We start from the raw sequence: 24708 nt of genomic DNA, 5'->3' as shown, positions 1-24708 counted from the left end.
GACAAGCTGACAGAGTTGGAGTTGTTCAGCCTGGAGAAGAGAAGGCTCCAGGGACAGCTTACAGCAGCCTTCCAGTACCTGATGGGGCCTACAGGAAAGCTGGAGAGGGACTGTTTACAAGGGCATGGAGTGACAGGACAAGGGGTAATGGATTTAAGCTGAAGGAGGGTATCTTTAGATTAGATATTAGGAAGAAATTCTTCACTGTGAGAGTGGTGAGGCACTGGAACAGGTTGTCCAGAGCAGGTGTGGATGCCCCATCCCTGGAAGTGTTTAAGGCCAGGTTGGATGGGGCTTTGGGCAACGTGGTCTAGTGGAGGGTGTCCCTGCCCATGGCAGGGGGGTTGGAATGAGATGGTCTTTAAGGTCCCTTCCAACCCAAACCGTTCTATGACTCTGTGTCTTCAATTGCGTGGAAAGCTGCCTTCACACTCACATGCGTGCTTCCAGACAAGTCTGTTGCCCATTTTCTGCACTCCTGTGTTGTGGTCCTTTATGACTCCAACACCCAGAGCACTGTGCCGTCCCAGTCTGTTCCTCAGCCTACCTGTCTCCTACTGCCCTCCAATTGTCATCTTCTCCTGTCTGATCTTTAGATGGGTTTGGTAAATGCACGCACCAATGGGCAGGAATATAGGTCCTTGCAAAGTTGCGGAGGGCCTCGCAAAATGACCAACACAGCTTTTTGTCCAGAGGCAAGCCCAAAGGGTCACAAAATAGTGAGAGAGTCTCTTAGGGAATCTGCTTAGTGGAAATACAGAGCTAGCCAATCTGGTTCTGCTCGTTTGCCTTCCCACAGACCAAAAGTTTTGCCTGGGGTGAATTTTCCACTTACAAAATTTGATTATAAAAATTGTCTTGCTAATTCTTCTCCTGATGTCTTGGATAAGATGTTAAGTCCTGAAGCACCCCCTGAAGGAAGCAGTCTTCCAGGCTGCTGAAAACAGGGATTGCTGTACTAGAACAGCCTAATAACCACAGAGTTCGTTATCTTACTGGCACGGATCTGCAGCAGGAATCTTAGCAGGAGGTGGAACACCTTTGCTGCAGCATAGTAGCACACCTAAGGCCAGTGGTTAACAGCAGTGGCTGGAGCCAGCTAATGCTTCAAAGTCTCTAGGAAAATCATGCTGTTGATTTTTTTAAAAAAACATGACTGGTCTAAATTTACAAGCTTTTTTATAGACTCATTAATTTTTCACGGGGGAAGGATAAATGAGCGGCTGGAGAGGAGCTCAGAATATGGGCTATTTACACTTAATTTATAAATTATGAACTTGAAAGCTGACACTTTATGGTGCTTGGTATCATTTAATAATGAAATGGAATGAATCTCTCTGCTTCTACACAGGATCGGGCATAACATTAACATCTGTGCTTCCAGGCAGTTTCTAACAGCAGTGACTGAGCACTGCTCAGCCCTTGGGTGGGAGAGGGGTTTCCTTTGCGATACTCTCAGCTCATTTTCCTTGTGCTCCCTCTTTCCTGTGGCAGATGTTTGGCCCCCCCGCATTCTGCAGATCGCAGGTTATCCGTTGGGGTCGTGACATGGTCTGGGTAGAAACTGTGACTCTGTCCTGACTCCAGAACCATGTGGCTTCATCTCTGTCCCCAAGGAAAGACTCCACCAAATCACCCACAAGGCTTCTGCAGCACAAGGGGGAACTAGAGAAAACCTAAGACAGCTCCAACTGCAAATTCATTCTGGAGGATATCTGGGGCAGGAAAAAAATGCCCTTTCTGTGCCTGTGCTGTATTCAGGCGACCCCTAGTCTCCATGGGCAAGTTCCTGGACTCATGGACGGGCCTCTGGAGAGCCCTATGGCAAGAGGAGTGGTGATGGCACTGCATAGGCAGGATTGCAGAGGATTTGCGGAAATTCCACCCTTTGCATGATGCTTACTGGGACTGGGTTTGCACTGAATCGGAGGCAAATGTGTGCAAAGAAAGGGCAGTCACAAGCTCACATGGGACGAATTCAGTATTCTCCCCTCGCTGACACGGCTACTTACATGTTTGATTTGGTCTGTGTTAAAATACTGATTCTGACATTAGATTAGCTCTGGTGTGGTCCAGCTTTTCAGATTTATTCCTGACACTGGCCTCATTTATTTTACCACTTGGCCAGTGGCCATTTCTTACTGAGTCTTGTCTTTAGATTTCAGTGTGAAATGAAATTTCACCACCTCGTTAGGGCTCCCTATCAGTGCATGGCTTTCCAGGCAGCTGCTCAGAGTAGGACTGCTCCAGCACAGAGTGGTCAGAGAAGCCTGTCCCATAAAGCGATGGCTCGTGCTGCCAGACCCGCTCACTGGTAGCCCCTTGGCTTCTTGCTCCCATGTCCAATTTTCTTTTGGGGGTTCTGGTGATGTAATGCCAAACCATTTCAGGCTGAATTTTCCTCAAAGGTCTGAAGAACAGGTTGTCAAAGAGCTGGTCATCAGAAATCCTTAAGCTTTCCTTCTCTTTCTGTGAGCTTCTGCGTACTTAATTTAATGCCTTGTTCTATCCCTGCATGAATTGTTCTTGGCTTGGGTCAGACTTGATTCTAATTTGCGTCTGTCTAATATTAGGACTGATACTAAGAATAAGTTACCTAACAGCCTTGGCATCTGTAAATTCATCTGGATTGCATGTCAATTTACGTTTTTTCATAGTTTCCTTAAGCAATGATTAGAAATTGCTTGTTGCTGGATTTCACTAGCCATAAAGCAGGTTATCCATCAGCACAGCCTAGCCTGTGCAATAGGAAACAAAAACATTAGGTTTTGATAGTCCCTGCCCAGAACCCTTCATGTGGAGGGCTGTTCAGGTTTGGGTGCTGTCTGTCCCCCCAGGTTGCTGAGAACTCATTTTTCTGGCTGTTGTTTTACAGACAACTCAGAGGGGAGCTGGGGGACATCTGACCCTTCCACATTGGAAAAAACACATTTCGTTGCTCTGAAGACCTGGGATTGGGACTGGGCCAAGGGTGGGATGTTCTTGTCATAGAAGGGGCCACCCTAGAAGGAAGCTACAGTGCAAGTCGGCTGTGAGAGAGGTGCATCATTTCAAGACATGGAGGGCCACAGGGTAAGTAGCAGGCAACTGTCAAACTTGTGGAAGCAAAGAAGGACCAGAGCTTCAGGAGATGTTTAATTCTCCCAGCAGACTCTGCGTTTGGAGGAGTCATAAGGCAGGGTCAGGAAATGTCTCTTCCTGAGACTGACTCCCTGCTTCTCTTCAAATTCAATTAGGCGCAGAGCAGTAGGGATGCTACTCCAGATGGCAGGGGCAGCACGAGAGCAGTATCTACTCCCTGCTACATAGAGAGGAGCAGTGGGGAAGAGAGAGGAGCTGCCATCTGAGGAGCAAAGGGAATGAGTTGGTGAATAGAGAGCCAGGAGGTCAGGCAGAGGAGGGAGCAGGAACAGCCACGCCATTTTAGCTCCAGGTCATTGCCTCTAAAGGCTGGGTGCTGACAAGTGGGGGGAGTTGCTCTTCTATTTCCATTTTTACAATGCAACTTTATCAGATTTTCTTGGCTGGAGCAACATGCGTGAACATGTGATCTGTTTTATTAGTTTCCACAACCTGGCACTACATAGGCTAAAGAATAAAAATGTGTCCCCCCTCACCTGGCTCCTGGGGTGAGTTTATCTGACATATGGTATCCCAGATTTGTGTTTCTGATTTATGCTAATAAATTCCCTTTCACAGGGGAATAGGGGAAGAATCAGAGAAGTGGAACTTTTAACGAAGAAGAAACTGCTGGCAAACCAAACATTGACAAATGTCTACTCTGGGAGAATACCTTTCTAAGCAAAACTGCTCTAAGCACTATTGTCAGGGAAGCTAGAGCCAATTCCTAAAGGAAATAATCTCTTCATAATCGCCTCTGATGAGCACCTTTATCATACTAGCTGAATGATTGCACTGCTGTCAGCAGGGGACTTCTCTTAATTGATTAAAAGTGTTTTTTTCACTGCAGTATACACCTGACTTATTTATCTGATGGAGGGAAAAAAAATCTGATAAAGCATCTTGGCTCAGAGAAAGATGCTAAAAGAGAGTTAGGGGAGAAAGGTGGGGAAAGAAAGTATATTTTCCTCGAAGGGAACTACTCAAAAATACAAAGCAGGTTGTCAGAGAAATAAATTCAAAGGAATAATGTTTCTCCACCATCATATCTCAACTACAAGACCGCAAGGAAACGCAAGTCACCTTCACACTCCAACATGCCAATCTGATCCAACCATAGAAGGAAGCTAAAGCAGGGAATGCACACTGCGCTCATATGAAGATGTGAAATCTAACAGGCAGCTAAGGAAAGTCAGTGGTCTGAATTGTCAAGACAAATGAGACATTGTTTGGGCCAAGTTGGCTTTATTCCTGGGTTTCAGAAGCCCACACATGAGCTCTCTGACCTTTAGAGCAGATGATTGTTAGCTGCATTGTGCTCTTATGAACAAGCCAACAAAGTCTTTTCAAAGTTTTGTTGGGTTTTTTTATTACAAATGTCACACCTTTACAGAGCAACCCCCCCCCCCCCCCCTTTTTTTTTTCCTTTCTTCACAACAACAGTGAAAGTGCTGGAGGGCCTCAATCCGCAAGCGCTACTCATGAATTATTAACAAGGCTTCTCCTGCCAGTGAAGTTATGCACAGGGGTGAGCAGTTACGAAGCTGAGCTGTTGGCCCAGAGAAACCATTCTGGCTTAGAAAGGTGCTAAGAATGTTCTTGTAATTGCACAGTTTAAAAAGCCAATTAAAAAATGATTAATGCCACAAACAGAACAGCTTAACCAGAGATGGGCCCCTCATTTTTGAGATAGAAACCCCCCACAATTTTGTCATCTCTATATAACTGCTTAAGGCACAAAAGAGGCTGACAAATCTGGCGGTCTGACCACATATTTTCCACTTATTAAAATGAAATATGTGCGACCATTTCTTCAAGCTGCTTCAAGAGTATCTACCTATTAACTTTCCACATAAGAGATTTCCCTGAGATTTTCCACTTCTCAAAAAAACCCTTTTCCATGTTGGCAGCTCCCGCAGGAGGATCTGAGACTGCAGCTATCTTCATTATTTGGAAAGCCTGAGGGACGCAAGCCTGCACTGCGTACCGTGGTGCAGTGGAGAGGTGCCAGGCCGGTGTGCTGGGTGATCACCATCAAACTGCTCATGGCATCACGAGGAGCCTGAGGAGCAGGCTGAGCGTTTTCGCAGAGGCTGAGCTTGACCCTGGGGAACGGCTTTGTTCTTGGCCAGAGGTGCCTAAAAGCTATGCAGAGGCAGCACAGGTGCAGATTATGTTCATGCTTAGAGAAGGAGATTGCTATGATACCTTGGTGAAAAACCTGCTCCTCTGAGCTGCCCCACTGTAAACCATACTGCGAAGAGGTTTTTGGTGGCAAAGAGTGGCTCAGTAGTCTTGACTTACCTCCCTGACCATCCCTACTAGCTAATGGTCTGCACTTTGCAGACGTGTCCACACTCCTTCCAGCTACACAGAGAGGAAAAAGAGTGGAAGCTGGTAGGAAACAGTGTCGGAAGCTGCTCTTTCCTTGTAGGGTAGGTTGAACATCGAATGTGGTTTGCAAGACATGCTAAGAGCCTTCTCTGAAAGTAGAGGATAAAACTCTTCTTCTTCCTGGAGGTAGTCCGTAAAGTCACCAACCCTGGCTGTGCTGCTGTGGGTCCAGAGCTCAGTTGTTCTCAAAAATCTTTTAGCTGATGCAGTCCAAGCACTCGTGAGGGAAGTGCCACACAAGCAACAATAGGTATCAGCATTTAAATATGTAGATGCAAAGGCTTCAAACCATGCATGCTTTTAAGGTCCTCTTATAGAGGTCCTCTGTCTAATTAAAGTCTGTTTTGGCTTTTGTTGCTGGTCGTGTTTTATTTGTTAAAAACAGAAAAAGCCTACTTTTTCCTAGATGTCCTTCCCAGGCTTTTCCTTCCATGGTCAACCGGATATAAAAAATGGGGTGGCATAATATTAGCTGGTCAAAACAGGGGAAGACAAATCACATCTGGTACTTTGTTGGCTACATTTCCTTTGAGCCCTGTCCCTTACTCTACACTTTCGTATTCTCTCTACATGTTCCCACCCCAATTAGTTTAATTTCGTACCCACCACGGGGAGACTTTTCGCTGAGTTGAGTGTGCTTTGGGCGGGCCCCGTGCCTGGCACATGGGAACACACAGCCTTGGTCAGTCCTGGCTGCAGTTCCCTGCAATGCCATGTGTGAAGATGACAGTTCTCCGTGAAGAACGTTCTAGTCTTCTCCCTATTTCTAATTTTGTCTCCGCTACAAACTCAGACTATTGTTCTGGGGAGGTGTGTGTCTTTGGTCTGCCCTTTCTGTTCAGTGGGAAATACTCTTGCCTTCTTACTAAACCCAGGAAGATTAAAGAAAGTTTGAGAAATGTTTGCAAACCCTGGCAAAACCACAAACTGTTCTAGGTGCCAGAAATGAAAACAACTCAATAACCATCTGGAAATAATAGCAATAGTTTCTCAGCAACATAAAAGCATAACTTATGATAGTCATAACATGACTGAAACTGCTTATATTTTCCCTATATTAAAATACCAATTTATGAACCATATGTAGAGAAGTTAGGCTGCAATCTGACAGCTTGTGCTGCCCCTGAAAATTTTGCCATCAAATGTATCTTAAAAAGCCGATTGATGACTCCTGTGTGGTGACATTACCTCTATTTCTGTCTGTCAGTAATGGACAGCAGGCACCTGTGAGAGATGGTATATCAGCTTCTTAATCGTATTGTAATGTATACAGTTTCTGCAGCACAGGTTAGGGCTCTGTTTCCCTACTACTTGTGGCAGGAGGTGATACAATCAGACTCAGCTTTAACACTTTACATCAGCCCCTAATGGAACTTTAAGACAGACAGGCAATGATGAGGGCTTGACTGGCAAGCCTTGGATGTAACACTCTGGCCTGAAGCAAGAAGAAGTGTTTTTGGGGAGAAGGCCCAAGCTGCGGTGGCTCTGGATGCTCTGTAGGATGAGCCCATACATACAATCCTCTGTATTTTACTGTGGAGACTGTCTTTGTATTTAACATGCAGTTAAAGAACTGTAACAGTGAGTAAAGACTATGATCAGATCTATTCACTATGTCAGCTTGAATGATGACTTTTACTTTAGGAGCAAAATCACTCTGCAACACTCTCGTTTCTTCAGTGACAACCCTTCTGGTTCTCCCGTGCCAATGGACAGACCATTCCCTTCCCTGCGGTGTGAACCCTTCCAGTGGGGTTACTTGCAGCTGGTCCCTTCTTTCAGCTCCCACCACAGCTCTCCAAACATTTTCTGTTTGGAGGAATGGGACATACAGTGTAGTGATGGGAACGTGGGTGGTGGGGGGCAATGTCAGACGTGAGACTTACCTCAAGCCAGTATTGCACCAGCCATGGAGGTCGTCCGCATGGGGAGAAGTACCTGTGAGACACAGAGAGGTGGCCAGAGGGAAACCCTTTCTATGTGGGAAATCTCTCTGAGCTCAAGCAGCTCTTTAGACTAAAATAGAAGAAAAGAACATATAGGCTTTTTGGACACCAGCAGTACTACTTGGTGACAAGTGTGGTACTTGCTCCTTGTAGCCTGTCATTCTAAAGATTTTAGCCTAGATTCTTGCCTCACCCGCTGTGTCTTTGTATTTTAGGAAGAAGAGATTCCCTCCTTGCAGAACTGCCATTAACCAAAAGGCAAAATATCAGACAGCATGACTCTTGTGCCTCTCTGTCACAGGTATGAGGAAAGAGGAAACCTTTATTAATGGAAATTTAATTTGCAATATGTGATCTACCCATCCAGCACTCTTGTAGATTGTAGAACAGGTGTATTTGTAATGCTGGAAAGGAGCCATGCTAGGGATGATAGATACATTATCATAATTAGAAACAAGAATAAATTTAGTATAATGAAATAATATTACTTCCAGTTTAAACAGGGATATCAGCTCCATCCAAGCATCCCTGAGAAAATACGTGGTATGCAACATATAATTCTGTACTATGGAGTTCAGGGAGGAATTCCTCATACTTGTGTCTCTAACCTTGGAGCCTTTGGTAAGCACGCTCTTTTCTCCACTGAGGGAAAAAAATCCCGTCTCTAGACAGGAATGAGAACTTGCACACTTAGCGACGCCACTTGTTTCACAGAGCGGACATAAGTGAGACCACAGGTTGCCTGTCTCCCTTATGAATTAGTGTTGAGAATTCAAGTATGTGAGTTTGCAGCTCCTCCTACATTTAAGTCAACCGTTTTCTGTTTGCAGATTGTGACCCTCTTGTCCTTTCTGCATTGCTAAATGGAGCAGGGTGGGGTGAGGATTCAGCTGGGACCTCGAGTACTGTGAGTGGTGCATTTTGTGGGGAGTCACAACTGGGAAAATTCAGTTACTGATCTGATTTTCAGATGAGAGCAGATTAAGTGGGAGGCAAGACTGTTTCCTTCAGACTGACGTTTACAAGTAGATGGATGCATTCTGAAATGAATGATAATCAGTTAATCTACTCCTACCTATGGTTTGTCTCAGGGCATTTATCAATGTTATCTGAGATGCAGCGTTATCTGAGACAGACTGGTGGACAGATTTGTACGGCACAGTTTGATGTTGAGTGTCCATTTACGATTTCATCATTTATTCTCTTTATTGATTCACTGTTACACCACACTGCTGCCATTCAAAAGTCAGATGATGCAAAAAAAAAAAAAGGTTCCTCAATTTCCTGACCTCTACTGAAGTCCCAGATTTATTTGCTGTGTGTTTCCAAACAGGTCCTCAGCTCTTAGGTCTTTTTTCTTATCTCAGATAAGCAACCTGATCACAAGATAGATCCCTATTTTGGGCAGGAGGTGCACGTTGTGCTGTAAGTCTTAAATTCAGGCCTTAAGTTACCAATACTTCATTCTTCCCCCTGATTCTGAAGTGAGCAGGAGAGGAGTGGTTGAGTGTTTCCTGGGGTTCATAGAGCTCCTGGTGAGCAGCTGAAAGGCATTCATTTAGCTCAGGACAAGTTGATGGGCCTCTGGGCAGTTTTGGTAACAGATGGAGATGCAGACAGTCAGATGGGTACTTGTCCTCAGTAGTAATAGCTGACAATAATGGCTGTTGGTTTTTTTTATAATACCATGAAGAACTATGACAAAATAATCTCTCCAAAAGAATGCAAGTTAATAAAAGCATAAATGCACAAGTGGAAGCATTGATCTACAAAGTGAATTACAGTATCATTAAAAAATCAATACATATTTGAAACTGCAAAATGCCAGTAGTTTAGCATCACTCCAAAGACTTAACAGCACTTTTCAAAGCATCCAGAGTATTCAAGTAGGAGACAAAATGCCACTGTGTGAGGGGTTAAATTACAGGGCATCTCACATTCCTGATTTCTGGTAAGGGGATATGGAACTTTTCAACTCTAGGAAACTTTGGGATCTGCTAATGTGATTGACTGTCCTCTGTGAAATGGTGTGAGTCCTATTCTCCAGGTGAGAGGTCTCTCTGTCTCTCCCTTTCTCCCCCAATATACCTCTTATTATAATGAGGTTTGGGTACTTTTGATCAGGAGAGTACACAAATGCCTCACCAGCACAGAGCCTGTGCAGAACCTGCCACCACACCAGGAACAGGAAAGGGCACAAGGAGGTTATGCAAACTGGATGGAAATCTTTCTTACCCTGAGAGATCTGAAAGGATCACCTTGTATAAACACTTTAAATAGTTTTGAAAGTGCCTTTTAAATACTAAGGTTATGCAGTCTCATTGCATTGAGCGACTAAAACCTAATTGAGCACACTGCTTACCCTCTGTGTGGAGATGAAACCACTCTGCAGGGCAGTTTCTTCCTGACAGCGTGCGGGAAGAATTGTCACTGTCTTGCTGCATCAGTTGACATTGTATTTGTCATGTCTTTATCTGCAGTGGCTGCTCTGTGGGTGGACACAGGATATCTATCTGTAGAGCCACCAATCAATGACTTTCATCAATATTCACTTAGTTTTTAGAGAACAATCACCCTGCACCAAAAGATAAGGACAAGTCAGTGTGTTAGACAGCTTGGTGTCTGTTGCTATTATCTATCAGTGCTGTTCTGAGGCGCTCCAATGAGCTCAAGCCAGTACCATCTACATTATAGAAAGACACACAAGTCTCTGCATAGTTCACTTTTTCTGTGGGATACCAAACTGCCACCTTTTGTAGAGAAACTAGTGCTTACATGTCCCACTAATGGGCCTTAATGGCCCTGACCAGCCTCACCTGGGGTGCCACCCACAGCCCCTACCCACGGGCTCAGGAGCTCTATTTAAGCTCAGCCCTGGGCCTGGGGTTTTGGTCAGAGCTGTGTTGCAGCAGTGTTGGTCTCCACCTCAGCCATGCTTGTGCCTGGCTGTGGATCATCCTGTTCCAGACCTGTGGGCTGACTTAATTGAGGACCTTCCTCATCATTGTGAAGGTGTCTGATTTAGGCTGCTACCTCCAACTCACCTTGCTCAGGTATGGTGGGACGGGGCCCTGGCTGGTAAGGCACCTGTCCTGCCAGGCCTGTCCCTGTGCCTGCGTCCTTCCCTGTCTCTTGGGGAGCAGCTGGCTCTCGCTGCTTCCTGATACTAGCAGAAGTGCTAAAGGACCATCTGGGGAAGTCTTTAGTGCAGAGAGTTACATTTTTACAAATGAAAGCTCTGGAAAGAAATTCCTCTCTATTAATGAAGTATAAATGTGAGGATGGCATTAAATATTCAGATGACTCCCCCTGCTCCCAAATCATTGCAAGCTGAGGATGTATGTAGCTGTTGGAGCAACATAGTTTCTGTCATTCAAACGCTAACTGCTTTATCTGTTAACTAGTTTAAGTGCCTCATGCGCTGGTGGAAGAGGTGCTTGTCTTTGAAGAGGTGTCTTATGGGTGCTCCTTCCCTCTGGAGGCTGCCTGGAGTTGTGACCCACCCCCCCCATGCCACATCTGGATTCTAAGGCTGGTATATGTGGTTTGGGTTTCTGTACTCTGAAAGGTGGATTTTGTGCTGACTTGCTGTAATGCCTCCAGGAAGACTTGTAGAGTGGACCCAGGTTTATCATTGCAGCATCCCCTGCACTTGCAATCAACCAGGCACTGTCCAGGAGCACTGCACAGGACTTTGGAGAGCTGTCAATGTGGAGCAGGGAAAGGTGAGGCTCTGTAATGTATTCTGTGGCCAGGAGCCATGACCTGTGTGTCTCAGCAGTTGTGGTCAACTTTTGGTCTGACTCCTCCTTACGGTAAAGAGGAAAGGGATTGTGCTTCTGTGGATTCACAGTTTCTCATTGCTGGCTGTCTGTTATTTGGCAGACTGTTGGATCCCAGTTTGACAGCTGAGGAAAAATACAGGCATTTAACAATTCTTTAGGTAAAGCAAGAAAACAAAAATGTAGTTCTACCTTCATGACTACAGCTGTGCTGGGCTCCCTTCCAGCTCAGGCATGGAAAAGGTGTCCACCTGCGAGTGTGTGGAAGTAGCTAGAGGCACTCACTTTGAATCTGCCTTTACAGCTAATTCCTGAAAGTCTGTCTGTTCAGCAGCATCCCTGCATGTGCTTCGTGAGCCAGCCTAGCAGGTGTGTGAACGCTGCTTGTTTCCTCTGTCACCTACAATTTGGCGCACATGCACAGTGAGAACTAATCTGCAGTCTGCTGCTTGGTCTTTGTGTGTTAGCCTTCCTTGTCGCGGCGGCAGGGGACATAAATAACAGGCAGAAGGGATGCAGACAGGAGCAATGACCTTGGCAGGCTGTTTTCCCAAAAGGCCCGGAGCCAGCCTCTGCTCTCAGGCACTCACCAGTTCCAGTGGGATCAACACTGAAAACTAACAGTAAGGAAGAGTTCCACATAGCAGATGCACTGCCTTGGTCAGAGCAAAATAACAGTTAAATTTGATATTCAACTTGCCAAATGACATCAGCTGAAAGTAATTTTGCAGCAACTGTGCACAAGCTGAGCAAGCAGTGCTCCTGCAGGTGAATTTGAATTACTTGATAAGTGCTTGACAAATCTCTCTATCTGGGGTTTTTTTGGGGAATCTTATTCCCAAATTGCCTTACTCTGATTGTATGCTTCTTATTTTGGGTGTGTACTTTGTAATTGGGAGTGAAGGGCCAGAGTCATTGCTCTTAACTGAAGGCAGATGCCCCTTTTGGTTGTTGCCTTTGAAATTGTCTTGAAGTGGGATAGTGTTTCTGTATGGAGCTATTCAGCATTGTTTGAAAGGGAGGAAAATACTGCCACACATCATCTGTGAGTGCAATAACATCTCTGATAACTAGACTCTTAAGTTAATTTCTTTTTTCTTTTTTTTTCTTTTTTAATTTCAGGCTTGTTCAGACTGCTTCAGAATTTCTCCTATAAAATTATAGCTGTTCTTTCTAGAAAACACGTTTGAACAATGACTGTCATAGTCACACATGCATATTTGTAGTTCAAATGCCATGGGATGGATATTCATATCAAAAGTGTTTGTGCATTCATCCCTCATGAGAACTAACATCATGTGGGCTGCTTGAACCATCCCAAACAATCAAATTGGCTTAATCAGTACAAATTGCATAATTATTCAGTGTGGTTTATAATTAAAGGATAAATGTTTGAAAGAAGCTCCCACGAAGCCTGTGGTATATCTTGCCCTTCTGATAGCCTTCCCTTCAGTCAGTGTTTGACTGCAGTGACCACTAAGTTTTCTCGAAGCAGCTCTTTGAAAGGGCGAAGGGGATTAAAGGGAAAGACTTGTAGCTTGCTTCCTTCAGAGCCTGGCAGCCAGCTGGCTCACCACTACCAAAAGCAATGAAATTGTGTGCTAAGTCTGCGCTTAGCTCAGAGCACTAATTCCCTTTCCCCACTGACATCATTATGCTCATTTGCTAAAATCTTCTTAGGTACCAGTGGGCCCAGAAGGGTGCCTGCTGCCAGCCCGCCTCCCCGGCCTTAGCAAGGCAGCTGCGCAGCCAGGGTAATGCCAGGCGGTTGAACAGCAGCACGGGGCCGATACAGGGAACCGCAGCCTGGACTTGCTGTTATTGCCGAGGTTGTATGGGCAGGGATTACTGGAGGGCAGCGGGAAGGCTGCGCTCGGATGCGGAGGTGGGGGGATTTTGAGAGGGGGCATGGAGAAATCCATTCTGCTGGGTCAGTCCTGTTATCGCTTCCTGTAGGATGGACAGCGAAGCATTTCAAAGTGTCTCCCTCTGTGCCCTCCCAGGGTGGCAGTGCAGCTACCTCAGGGGATGGGGTGCCCAACAGCGCACAGCAGTGGGTATTGGCATGTCCTGCTTCACAGGGGTCTTGAGTCTCACTTCTGTGAAGCTCCCGCTTGACTCTGGTTGGATGATGAGGACCGAGACATTGCAAGCATGGATCATGGGTAGAGGTTATGGTCAACAGTCACAGGAAAACCAGCAAAGAGCTGTCTTAGATGTTCCACTGGTAACACCCTGCTTCTCTACCAAACACAAAGCTTTCCTAAGCCCCACTGTCCCAAATTTTTTTCTTTCACTTTATCAGTTTTGTTGCAGGCAGGATAAAGAGGGAACAGTTTGGACCTTTTTAAATTCCTTACACTTTCTAGTTAGAGATTCACTGAGGAAATTCATACCCTGAGCCACTGGAATTGCCTCTTACCTGCTATTCCACCCTCCCTTCACTGGCAACTTCTCCACACAGACTGATTCCTGCAGGGCCTCTTCCTCCCTGTTTGGGGTTCCTTGCAGCCCAAGGGCTATTCCCATCTATCTGCTCTGAGCAGGCCTACCTGGAGCAGGTCTCCAGGGCAGTTTTGGCTCCAGCAATACAATTATGAATAGAAAAGCCAAATTACAAGTGAGAGATGGGAGGCAGGTTTCATTCTCCACCACATGCTGCAACCAATTTGGTGAGCTTCTCTCATTTGGGCCAGGCAAGGATCTGTGCCCTGTGCAAGGCCATGTCCCCAAACCCGTGTGCCAACTGGCAATCGCATGCCAACTGCCAGCCCTGTGCTCCTTGTTCTGTCTTAACAAATGAATCGGAGAGAAATACAGCACCAATGGTCAATCTGTGAGCTCAAAGGGGTGTGCTGTGTCAGATGATCCCTTATGAATTATTTGTCTGGCACTAATGGGACCATAGCAGCCATGAACGAACAAATATGCCCTCTCCAGGAAAAATTTGGTTGCTTAATGAAGAAGCAAGGGAAGTCGTCCATCCTTCTTAATGCTTAAAATAAAAATTGCTTGCTTGTTAGCTGTGATTTATTGTTTTTGCTTCGGTCCTACAAATGGAATGGACTCAGAAGGTTAAGCCCAGATGAGCTCATGCTGTTCAGCTGGATGATATTAGGAGTTAATCCCTTTGCGTGGTTCCATGTTCTGTAATACCTCTCAAGCCTGATGATTGCAGCTGTATTTTAAAAGCTTTTTTTTTTTAAAGATAATCTGCTAGAAATGTGAAGGCAGTAGAAATAAATATTCTCTCCTTTCCATGGAGAAGGCGTAGTATTTGTTTCCATATTTAAACTTTTCTTTGAACTGGCTTGCAAAACAAATTCAGGATTGATTACAGCCTTCCAGTGATGACTTGTAAATTCAAATCTATTATAGAGATGTAACTGGTAATGTTTCCCACAACTGCTGCAAGTAATTAAAGGTCTCCTTCACAATTTTAATAACCTGCTTGTTTCCTGGCTACTAAGTAACTCTTTTGTTCCATGTGGTTTTTCTTTCCTTTGTGTTGCTGGCACTTAAAATGGCTGGTTTCTGGGAGCCCATGGGCTGCTGTGTGTTTTAACTGTAGCCTATCAATCAGGTAATTTTATAGCCTTCTGGCTATGAGATAATTAAATATATGTGTAACAAATCTACCCTGTAGACCGAATTTCCACGTGTGGGCTTGGTTGACCTAAGAGTCCCAGCAGGGGTTATTTATTTGATTCCCATGCTAACAGAATGTTTTAGGGATTTGCTACTTATGTGAAATCCCCGTACCAGGTTTTGGAGCCATCTACCAAACAGCTGATCCACTCATCCAGGTTAACCTTCTTGTTTCCATCTGTGTCACAGGACTCAGAGGATGGAAAGTGGATTGCAAATAACAGACTTGCTGTCTTTGAAGAATTGTGGGAATGCTGCAATGCCCCAAGTGTTTGCAACATGCCTCTGAGCTAAATATCAATTAAAGTAAGCTTACTTTTGAAAGAAAGCCAGAGTATTGCTAACTCTGGCTTTCTTTTTAATTCTCATGAGTGTTATTTACAGCTTCTGTGTGTAAAAAAAAAAAAAAAAAAAAAAAAAAAAAAGGGGGTGTATCTGAGCAAATCCTAATAACTTAAAAATCAGAAAGCGGGGTAAAGGGCTTAGCATAGGTAAGCATGCTTGTCCTTTTAAGATCTGAGTTTAAATGCAAAACTCTAGAATGTGGTGGTTTAGATAGCTGGCCTTGCTCTGGTCTGTCAGGGCCAAGGAGAGCTAGTAAGAAACTCTCTTCTCTATTAGTATTTAGTGTATCAGCTGTTACTCTAAGCTCCTTGTGGGCACAGGCTCTGTGTGAAGAAATGAACCCTGGAGGCACACCGCAGGGGTGCTGTTTTCAAGTGCTGTGTGATCTGTAAGTCAATCAAGTAATTCTGACAGCCTGACTTTCAATTTAGGAATGCTTAGGCTTGCCAGTGGCAGGAATGAAGCAGAGAGTAACAGAATTGGTGTTTGGAAGGCAGCTGAGTGATGGGGGAGAAATAGATGAGGAGAAAAAAAGCACAGTATTCTTATGCCATTCATACTTTTCTTTTCAATTGGTATTTCTTTTTCATATGTTTCCTTGATTTCCTTCCCACTCCTCCCTCTGCTCCCCTTGTCTGCTTCTCACCTGCTTAGGTTCAAATAATACATAGTGCTAGAAAACATTGGTCCTGCTTTTTATCTGCAGAAACATGTAGAAGAGATTAGAGTTTAAGGGACCTCAGTTCTGGGCTGGATTTTGTGTGACTAAAATAGATTAACAGTACACAAGTTTGGCTAAGAATATAATGTTGGCTCTTCCGCTGTTGAAGTTGGTCTTAAAGTTCATGAATCTGGCACAACAGGGCCAAAAAGGAGGTCATCTGTGCTAAACATGATACTTTGCCTTAGTCTTTGATTGGAATAGTTCTCAAGGTTTAATCTTTCAGTTTGTCCCCTCTGGTGTAGGCTAAAAAGCTTCCTAGTTGAGGCTGAACTAAGACTTGAAAAATATTTTAGTTCTCCGCTGTCCCTCTGAATGACCTTGGGCAAATCTGATCTCAGTGCATCTGTTCAACAGAAACGGTACGCCTCTCCCAGGAGTGGGAGAGGTAAGTCATTCATGCTTTAGCGTCTGAGCGTTTCTGAGGAATGAGGAGCCAACAGAGATAGGCAAACTTCTAGAGCTGTAAACTGGAAATACCATCCCTATTTAGTGTATGGTAGCTAATAACTTGTGAATTGCTTTAAATGAGCTTGGCTGAAGTCTGCTTAGTTTTCATATGAAGCAATAGTAATATAAGCTGTGAGCCTAAATTAGGCTGTGTCAAATGTTTGCCAGTAATGTTATCCATGCTAGAACCAGCCAGGATTTTTTAGCAGGATCTTCTGTGGGGCACCTGAATGTCACCACCCTAACAAGCAACTCACTACCTTCTTCATATCTTGTACTATATCTTAGATTGTCCCGAAGTTACTGTAAAAATCAACTCAGTGAGATGAGAATCTAGTCCATAAACTTAAAGTCGCTATGCAGTGCTGGCAGGATGGGTAACCAGAGTCTAGTTCACCAGTGTTGTGCACCTAACTAGTGTAAAAGCCTCTGGGAAGTATGAAATATGTAGCTGCAGGCTCCATGCTGTCGTATTTTTAGTTATACTTGGAGCTCCAGGAGGTACTGCTCCACTCAACACATCAGCTCTTTATTTCAGGCTTCAACCATACTTAGAGAAGGATGGGGGAGTTCTCCAGAGATGCAGCCTCCATCTGGGGGAGTTCTCCAGAGAGGCAGGTACCTTCCCATCCCCTGGGCCTCAGGTAACGCACCTGGAAATGAAATGCTGGCAGCTTAAGAGGAGTGAAAACAAGTGAAGCACATCTGGAAAAGGAAGCAGAACTTTCTGCCTGCCCAATTTGTAGGAATGATGTGTTGTTATTTAACAGGAGGGGATTTTCACTTTAAGATTTAGTGGAAAAACGCTTCAGCACACTATGCCAGGGGAATGTGTAGATAATGAAACTTTTTCAGCTCTTGCTGGCCACATCTGTGGTCTCTGTTATGTTCTGAGGTGTGGACTCTCCACTGCAATATTCCCAAAAGGAAAGGAAGGAATAAACTTAGACAATCAAAGCATACTGGCAATACTGGAAGTTTAGGTATATTCTTTCTATTTTTAAAAATGTGAGAAAGCAAGAGCGATACAAAGGTGCAGAGCTGTAAGTCTTACTTCAACCGTTGTGCATTTTGGCAGCAGTAGTAGTTAAATAGTTTTTTTTTAAAAGTACTTCTATAACTTGGTTGGATAATGGCTGCTTCAAAGGAAATCATCGTGTTCCTCTAATTTGCTGAACTTCAAGTACACCAACAAAACAGTGAACAATGGCATACTTTGCTTGTGATCTCGAAAAAAAAAAAATCTGTTACCAACACCACTCTTAAGAGCTTATTAAAGTACTAAGCTATTATGGATTAAAACAATGTCCTGGTTTACACACAGGTTAAAAGACAAAGTGATGAAAAGCTTTTTAGTTAAATTTTGGCACAAAGCTGGGTTAATTATGATGTACCTCAAGATTTTAAGACCCAGGTTAAATTACACAATAGGCAAGGAACAGTGCTTTTTGGGGTTAAACGAGATGGAGATGATGGGAACTCCAAGGAGCTTTCATACTTCAGTGCTTTCCAATGGAACATTAAATACAGAAATGATAAATGCTATATAATGCCAATGAGAAGAATAAATTTAAACCACGCAAGAGTACTGAAGAGTTATTAACTGTTTAACAAATTACTTGGGAAAAGACTTGGTTGTTGCTGTGTGTGGCTCAGCAAACTTTGTGTGACAGGTCAAAAAAAAAAAAAGACATCTAGCATCTACAGGACAGAAAACAGGACTGAATGTGTGGTATAGCACGAGAGCTCTCACCTGATGCCACGGCTGGTCCTCAATGACCTGGGAAGTGCATTAGAAACCAGGGACTTAGACTGGAAAGGAACTCCAGAAGCTCTCTCAATGAGCCTGTTACTGAAACAGGTATTTTTGAGCAGGTGAACTATAGTTAGGAAGAATGTTTTTCTACCCATCTTGTGTTTTTAATTTATTATAATCTGGTTCCTTGCCTGAATACCCTGGAGTACAGCACAGATGTGACTTGGGGCTGGGAAGTTAAAGTGAATACATCGCTATTAAATCAAGTATTAGATCAAGTAGCCCAGAGAAGGATGAACACAGCTTCCCTGTCTGAGCCCCTGCCGTATTTTGGCTGGGCTCGTGCAGGCCTGCCCTGCAGTCCTTGTCTGCCCCCCTGGTCCCCGTTACCTGCCTGGGGCAGAGCCACCCCAGGAGGCACGAGGAGAGCTGGTGCGTTGCCCCAGCTGAGCCAGGCTTGGTCAGGAGGTGCCCACCTCCTCTCAGACACAGCAGTAGCAGAAAGATAGGGAACAGCTTGTCTGCGCTGACGCTTCTCCAGCTGCCTTAACCTTATTCCTGCTGGCAGTCTTTCTTGGCACTTCTAGACAGGTGATGCCCAGTACCTGCTTTCTGCTTCTCCTGCTTGCCCTGCCACCCTCAAAGATGAAATAGGTAAGAGGCACTTTTACCTGGGGGACCTTATCCTTCCAAATTCTGGTGCAGATGTGCTGGGAGGGGAAAAACCAAAATCGTTCTGGTAGAGGATCACGTGAGTTCTGGAAAGCTAACAGTTACCTGTGGTGGTCAAAAAGCTTTCCATCACTTGGGGATAAAGGGTTAAAAAAAATAAATGAATAGATCTCTAGCTGGCAAAGGCTGTGACGAGACTTCCACCTTGCTGCTTGCCGGAGCTTCTCCCCTGCTGATGGAGACTTGTTTCAGGCACGTTGCTGGCTTTGGCAGCACAGCTCAGGGGTCCCTGCAGATCCCTGTAAAGGCATCTCCTTTTCAAGGTGCCACCAAAGAGCCCAGTTCAGCCAGCAGTTGCTTTGGACTTCAGCAATTGCTAAGGTCATGACTTTGTAACAAAATCCCAGTCCTGTGACGGTTTACAGCATGGTTCACAAGATTATATATGGAACCGAAGCCAGATCTTTGGGGTTTTACGATAATCCTGAGGACACAGTTAAAAACCACTGTCTGACAAGGTGAGACCATGGTGTAACGTACTTGGCAGAAACGTGCTTCCCTGGTGTGGTCATGAAGCAGTAAGCAAGGCTGGTCGTCTTTGCATTAAATCTCCCTATGGCACTTTCCTCTTCTCCTTTCCCCATCTTTGTGCTGACGGTTAACTCTTGGTGAAATGTTTTGGCTTTGCTTTTATAAGTTGTAGACAAAAATGAATCGCATGTCATAGCACCAAGTAGGCAGAGCTTTTTGGTATTGTTGCACAGTGACAGGTTTCCCCAGGGTGTTTGGATTGCACGCTGCATCCTGACCTGGGGCAGGCCTGCCAACGCACACGTACACTTCAGACTCCTGCTCGGCTTTCATTATTTGAGACGAGTGTCCAACAGCTTTTGCTGCTTTTTGTGAGCCTGCAGAGCTTTTATCTGAAACAGGAAAGAAAAGGCAAGAGGAGAGCTCTGCCTGTGCCATCACACGTGTGTGCTGGGGATGGTAATTTCAAGAGGAAAGCAGGTACCTTTGCTGTATCGGCAACCAGGGCCAGCAGTGAGGTTGCACTGGCGCCCTGGATCAGGAGCTGAGCCTGATAAACATGTCGCTCTGCTTGGTCGGTGACTCTCTCACGAGTCAAGCCAGTCATCCTAGCAGTTTGTAAGGAGAAGTTAAGCCTAGGATAGGTGGATCAAGCCTGGGAAAGGAAGGCTTTTTCCTGGGCTTGAAAAGCAGCAGTGAACTTTGAGCAGAGCACAGGCTGAGAGCAATTGCTTAGAGTTTACCTTGATCATATTTTTGTGCTACATTAAAGCCTGCTGGATCAGGGATAACTATTTGGTCTGCTCATAGTCAGCTATGCATAGAGGGGACCGTTCCTGTCATCTGATGGCAAAACCTGGAGCAGGCATAGGCTCTGGAGTCACCTGAACCTGAGTATAGCCAAGGTAGAGCCCCTTACCAGGAAGGCAAAGCAGCGTGCCTCCGAGGGAGCAGCCTGGGCTGCAAATCCCTGTGCAAAGCAGGGCGCTGCTCAAAGGGGGCCCGTGCCGGAGAGCCCGCTCTGAGGAAAGCGCTTCGTGGGCTGCAGGGAGAGCCTGCAGGAGTGGCGAGGTGCTGCCTGCCTGCCTGCTCAGCGGTCCTCTGCAGGGGTAGACGGTACGGTTCATGACACGAAATCTTCGTACATAACAGCTACTGAAAAACGTCTCACTTAAAGGTTTCACTGTGGAAAGGGAGAAGGGGGGAAGATCAGGCTATAATGAGATTCATATGCATTCCTCCTTCACTAGGAGGAGGAAGGAGCAGACAAATACCTAAGGCTTTCACCATTCCTTCCAGGTGACTAAGCAGCAATTTTATTTTTAACAAAGGCTAATGCTAGGAAAGTGAATAGAGCTGATGATAAATCTGAGAGCACTTGTGACACTTCCTGCATTGTGAAAATCTGCTTAGGCTTTGAGAGATGCATTGCACCGCGTTGTATTGATTTTTCTACTTAGGGTTGAGTGTGCTTGTTAGCTTTCTCCCCTGTGACGGATTAGGTCATCTCTGCTGAAGGTCACTGATGGTTTTCCAGCATCTTTTTCATTACTGGAGGTTGGGGTTTTGGCTTCCCTGTCTGTGCTTGCTTTGGCCAGCAGAGGGTACTAAATGAAAGGTTAATATTGGAAAAAGTTTTCTTTTGCTGTCAGGCTGAGCTCAAAGTTGAGGATAAAAGCTGCACTTCTGATAACGGAGAGGCTACAACAGACAAAAAACCCAATTAGAAATGCTTATACCCTCAGATTGCCTTTCTATGCAAATTTTCTTTGTTTTATGATTAAAACATTTGAATTTAAAACTTGTCACTCATGTAAATGATTGCCGTTTTTATTCAGTTAGAAATGTATGTTATTTCACATCCTTGACGGCATCTTTTGTAGAAATGTATAAATGCTAATGATTAGGCTTTTAGCAAAAACAAAGCCATAAAAGCAGTCATGAAGTGATTTCATTATTAAAAAAAAATATTACTTTACAGAATGTATATCTAAAGCTAGTGCTTGAAAGCATCAGTATAAAGTGTTTATCCTCTAAGATTAACATGGAATTTTCACCCACTATTTTTATCCTCTTGCCACTTCACTTTCTCTTATGTCACAGCTAGTGTAATCCATCTCTCACTGCCAGATGTTGCCTGTCCTGCCTCGGGAGGGGTGTTAGACTCCCTTTCTCCACCTCTTTTCAGACAGGCTTTTTGCACAGCCTTGGATAAAGATCACACTCTCCACTTGCTAGCTTATTGCTGCTTATTTCTGTAAGCCCTAGGCATGGCCTCACCATGTCAGTCACTGTTTGAGCCAATAAATGCTTCAGAGGTCCCTGTCTGGGAGGATGTGCAGGCTAATGCTGCTGAACTCTTGGAGGTCCTTGCCAGCTTCTTGTAGCAGGGGCAGATGTCCCTACGCTGCTGTCCCGGATCCGAGGATAGAAGTAGTGGCCAGTTGATGTGAGACTGATGAAGTTCGATACAGTGGTTATGCAAAGTGTTGCAACTAGTGAACTTGTGCAGCTCTGGAGTTGTTATCAGAGTGTGTGAGAAGGGCTGCTGGGCTTCTGTGCCACCGGTACTGCACCCTCGCTGTGCACGGCTGTTGCAGCAAGCAGCTCGGACGGGGTCTGGAGCGCCGTGACAGTGGGGGCTGAACGCAAGGCTGCAGGCAACAAATCTGCCCATTTTGGCTCATTCTGTGACATCCCCGTGGATTTTAGTTTTTTCCCCTCTGCAAAACAAGGTTAATACTTTAATATTTCACTGCAAAGTTGTGACCTGCATCCATATTTTCAAGAAAAAAATGTTACTGCTATTTTGTTAACTTCTCCAATCCAACCTTGTGTTCCTATCTGGGAGAAACTACATGTGGAAAAGTGAAATACAGCTGTTACCAAGAAAAAAAAAGAGGGGGGGGGGGGGACACACTTTCAGAATACATTGTTAGAAAAAACAGATTAGGAAGAAATAATGGTGGCATTTTTCAGCTTGAATTCTAAAACAATTTTACGTTACATCTGGGAATTACTTTCTTCTATCTAGTGTTAGAATGATATTTTGTAGGTATATTTCATATATAAATGTATTTATCCTTTTGTCTTCATGTTTTGTACATATAATGGTAATATGAATAGTAAAACTGATAATCATTTATCAGGAAATGCAATTTAAGATTGAAATCAAATGTGCCAAAACGCAGGATTGAGGTTCAAAGCCCAGATGGACACTGTCATTTCTCTCATGACTTGATACCATCTCTCTATTGCATGTTATTTGTCAAACAAGATACTATCAGTAGTGTATGGAGTGTGTTAAATTATGAATGTGTGTATGCATCTGTGGAAATGTGGGGCGGGGAGGGCAGGCCACAAGCGTTGCCTGCATTTGCTGAGCCTCAGTACCCTGCACCTCTCAGCCTCTAAGCTGTAACCAAACGTGGAAAATCATAATCCCTAAGGAATTTGTTTCAGAAAGTGATGAGGGAGTGAAAGAGATGTTATAATGGAAGCTGGAATTCAACCTTCACAATGTGAAATGTGTGCTGCTAGCTGGTGACGTAAAATGTGAAAGAATGTTCTTTAGAAACCTACCCGTGATCTCCACCTGCTCCAATTTCTGCCTGCCTTTCCCCTTACTGCTGTGATGTGACTGCTGTCTGTCCTTGCTGTCTGGAGTCCCTTTCCTCCCAGCCTGGCCCCGGGGCTCTGTTTTTTCCCTAGTAATTCTCCCCATGCTGCTAAAGCCTCTCAGACTCTACAGAGCTCATATCAAGCACACCCTCTTCATCGTTCTGGGACGGTCAGCTGCCTTCCACATCCCTCCCTATGCCCCTCCTCCCAAAACCTATCCTTTGCTTTCTGTGACACTGTCATTGTCTAGCCCTTTGTCTGCCCTTCAGCAATGTCTGCTGGAAGATCTTTCTCTAATGATCTGAGAGGCTGCTGGAAAGATCACAGGAGTTTTGATCCCATTTTTGTCCTCATCTACAGCTTGCTGCGGGAATTCTTGCCTGCAAAGCCCCGGGTAACCGCTGTCTTTATGTGCACACTTCAGCATCCTTCTCCTTCTGTTATCCCCTCCCTCCAAATGAAAGCCTTGCCCAGTCCTGCTGGCACCGTGTCAGTGTCCACCTTAGCACAGCTTTTGAACTTTTCCTTTCTGGCTACTGCAGGCATCACCGCCGCCCTGCTGTGACTCGGGGCAAGATCCACAGTGTGGATATCATCTAGACCTCTGCAAGTGTCCTTATGTCCAAAAGTGGTCTATATATCACAAGCTGACCTTGAGTGAAAGCTGTGAGGGACATAGTTCTTCCTTTCCCTCCACACTAAACCTCCTGCTCAGCCTGTAACCCTTTCACATCTCTGTTGCTGTAGTATGCCCCTCTCCATCCTTAGCAAACCCTCCTGCATCCTCCAAGCATGGCAAGGCAAGGACTTTGTCTTGGTTTAAGTCTGTTTTGAGTTTCTCATCTTTCACTCCTCTCTGTTCTAGCACATGAGCGGTTATTGATCTCTCCTTCAACGGCTTTCACAGTCTAGTGCCTCTGACGCCTGTGCAGTGAGATGTCAAACCTTGCTTCTGACTGGCCCACAACAACAACTTGCACCGTTCCTTTGGCTGCAAACCACCTTGTTATGTTTTATTTCAGTACAACGGATTTCTTCAATTCCTCTGGGCTTTCCATAACAAATATTAGTAAAAATTCTACTAAAAATGTCCATGTGAATCTGTCTGAATCTCTTCCCAACCACTCTCTCTCAACAACAAATGAAGAGGTTTGAGTTAGAAAATGCTGCTGGTGTGCTGAGATTGCTGCCTGTCACAACGCGCAATGCTGTCTTATGGGGCTTGTGCTTCTTACCTCTGTCGCTTATGTCCTGTTTTGCACTAGATTTAAGCCTCTGGCAAACAGAAAGGCTTAATGGCTTTTGGCTGCATTATATCTCCTTCTAATGGATAGCTAGAAAACACAGGAGTAATGGACAAAATGAACACCACTACTGATTACAAAATGAACGTCTAAACAGGAATAGGGGAGTTTGCCACTTAAAACTCTATAGCCATAACTGCCTTTGCCTCTTTGCAGCGTGACCTCCCTGGAGATACTACATCAAGGTATCAATTGGGAAGATTTTCTACACCACATTACCGCCTGGGGACAGAACAGCCCTGTGTTTGAGGTGGGTTTACAAAGTGAGAAGTGCTTTAGAAAACAGCACCGTTATGCCATGTTCTGACTCTGAAAACAGCGGGGCTTAGCTTATGAATAAACCCACATGCAGAATTAGAGCCTTGGGTCACTGAGTGATGTTTAGATATTGCTTAATAGTACTGCTGTGTATGTATTA

General features: G+C 44.8%; 1 long non-coding RNA gene across 2 annotated transcripts in view; it reads left to right on the top strand.

The window, feature by feature from the left end:
* Nucleotides 1-24708, top strand: part of LOC142602506 (uncharacterized) — a 79574-nt gene that overhangs the window by 39563 nt on the left and 15303 nt on the right. The window contains exons 2-3 of one of the 2 annotated variants that reach the window (XR_012836250.1): nt 7676-7761; nt 24447-24540. This is a non-coding gene — a long non-coding RNA (uncharacterized LOC142602506). Of the gene's footprint in view, nt 1-7675; nt 7762-19705; nt 19846-24446; nt 24541-24708 lie in introns of those variants that run through there. The other variant, XR_012836249.1, reaches the window with a different exon arrangement.

This window comes from Balearica regulorum, chromosome 7, assembly GCF_011004875.1.
Source record: "Balearica regulorum gibbericeps isolate bBalReg1 chromosome 7, bBalReg1.pri, whole genome shotgun sequence".
In the NCBI taxonomy this organism is placed as follows: Eukaryota; Metazoa; Chordata; class Aves; order Gruiformes; family Gruidae; genus Balearica; species Balearica regulorum.
This window is presented reverse-complemented; position numbering and strand designations above follow the sequence as displayed.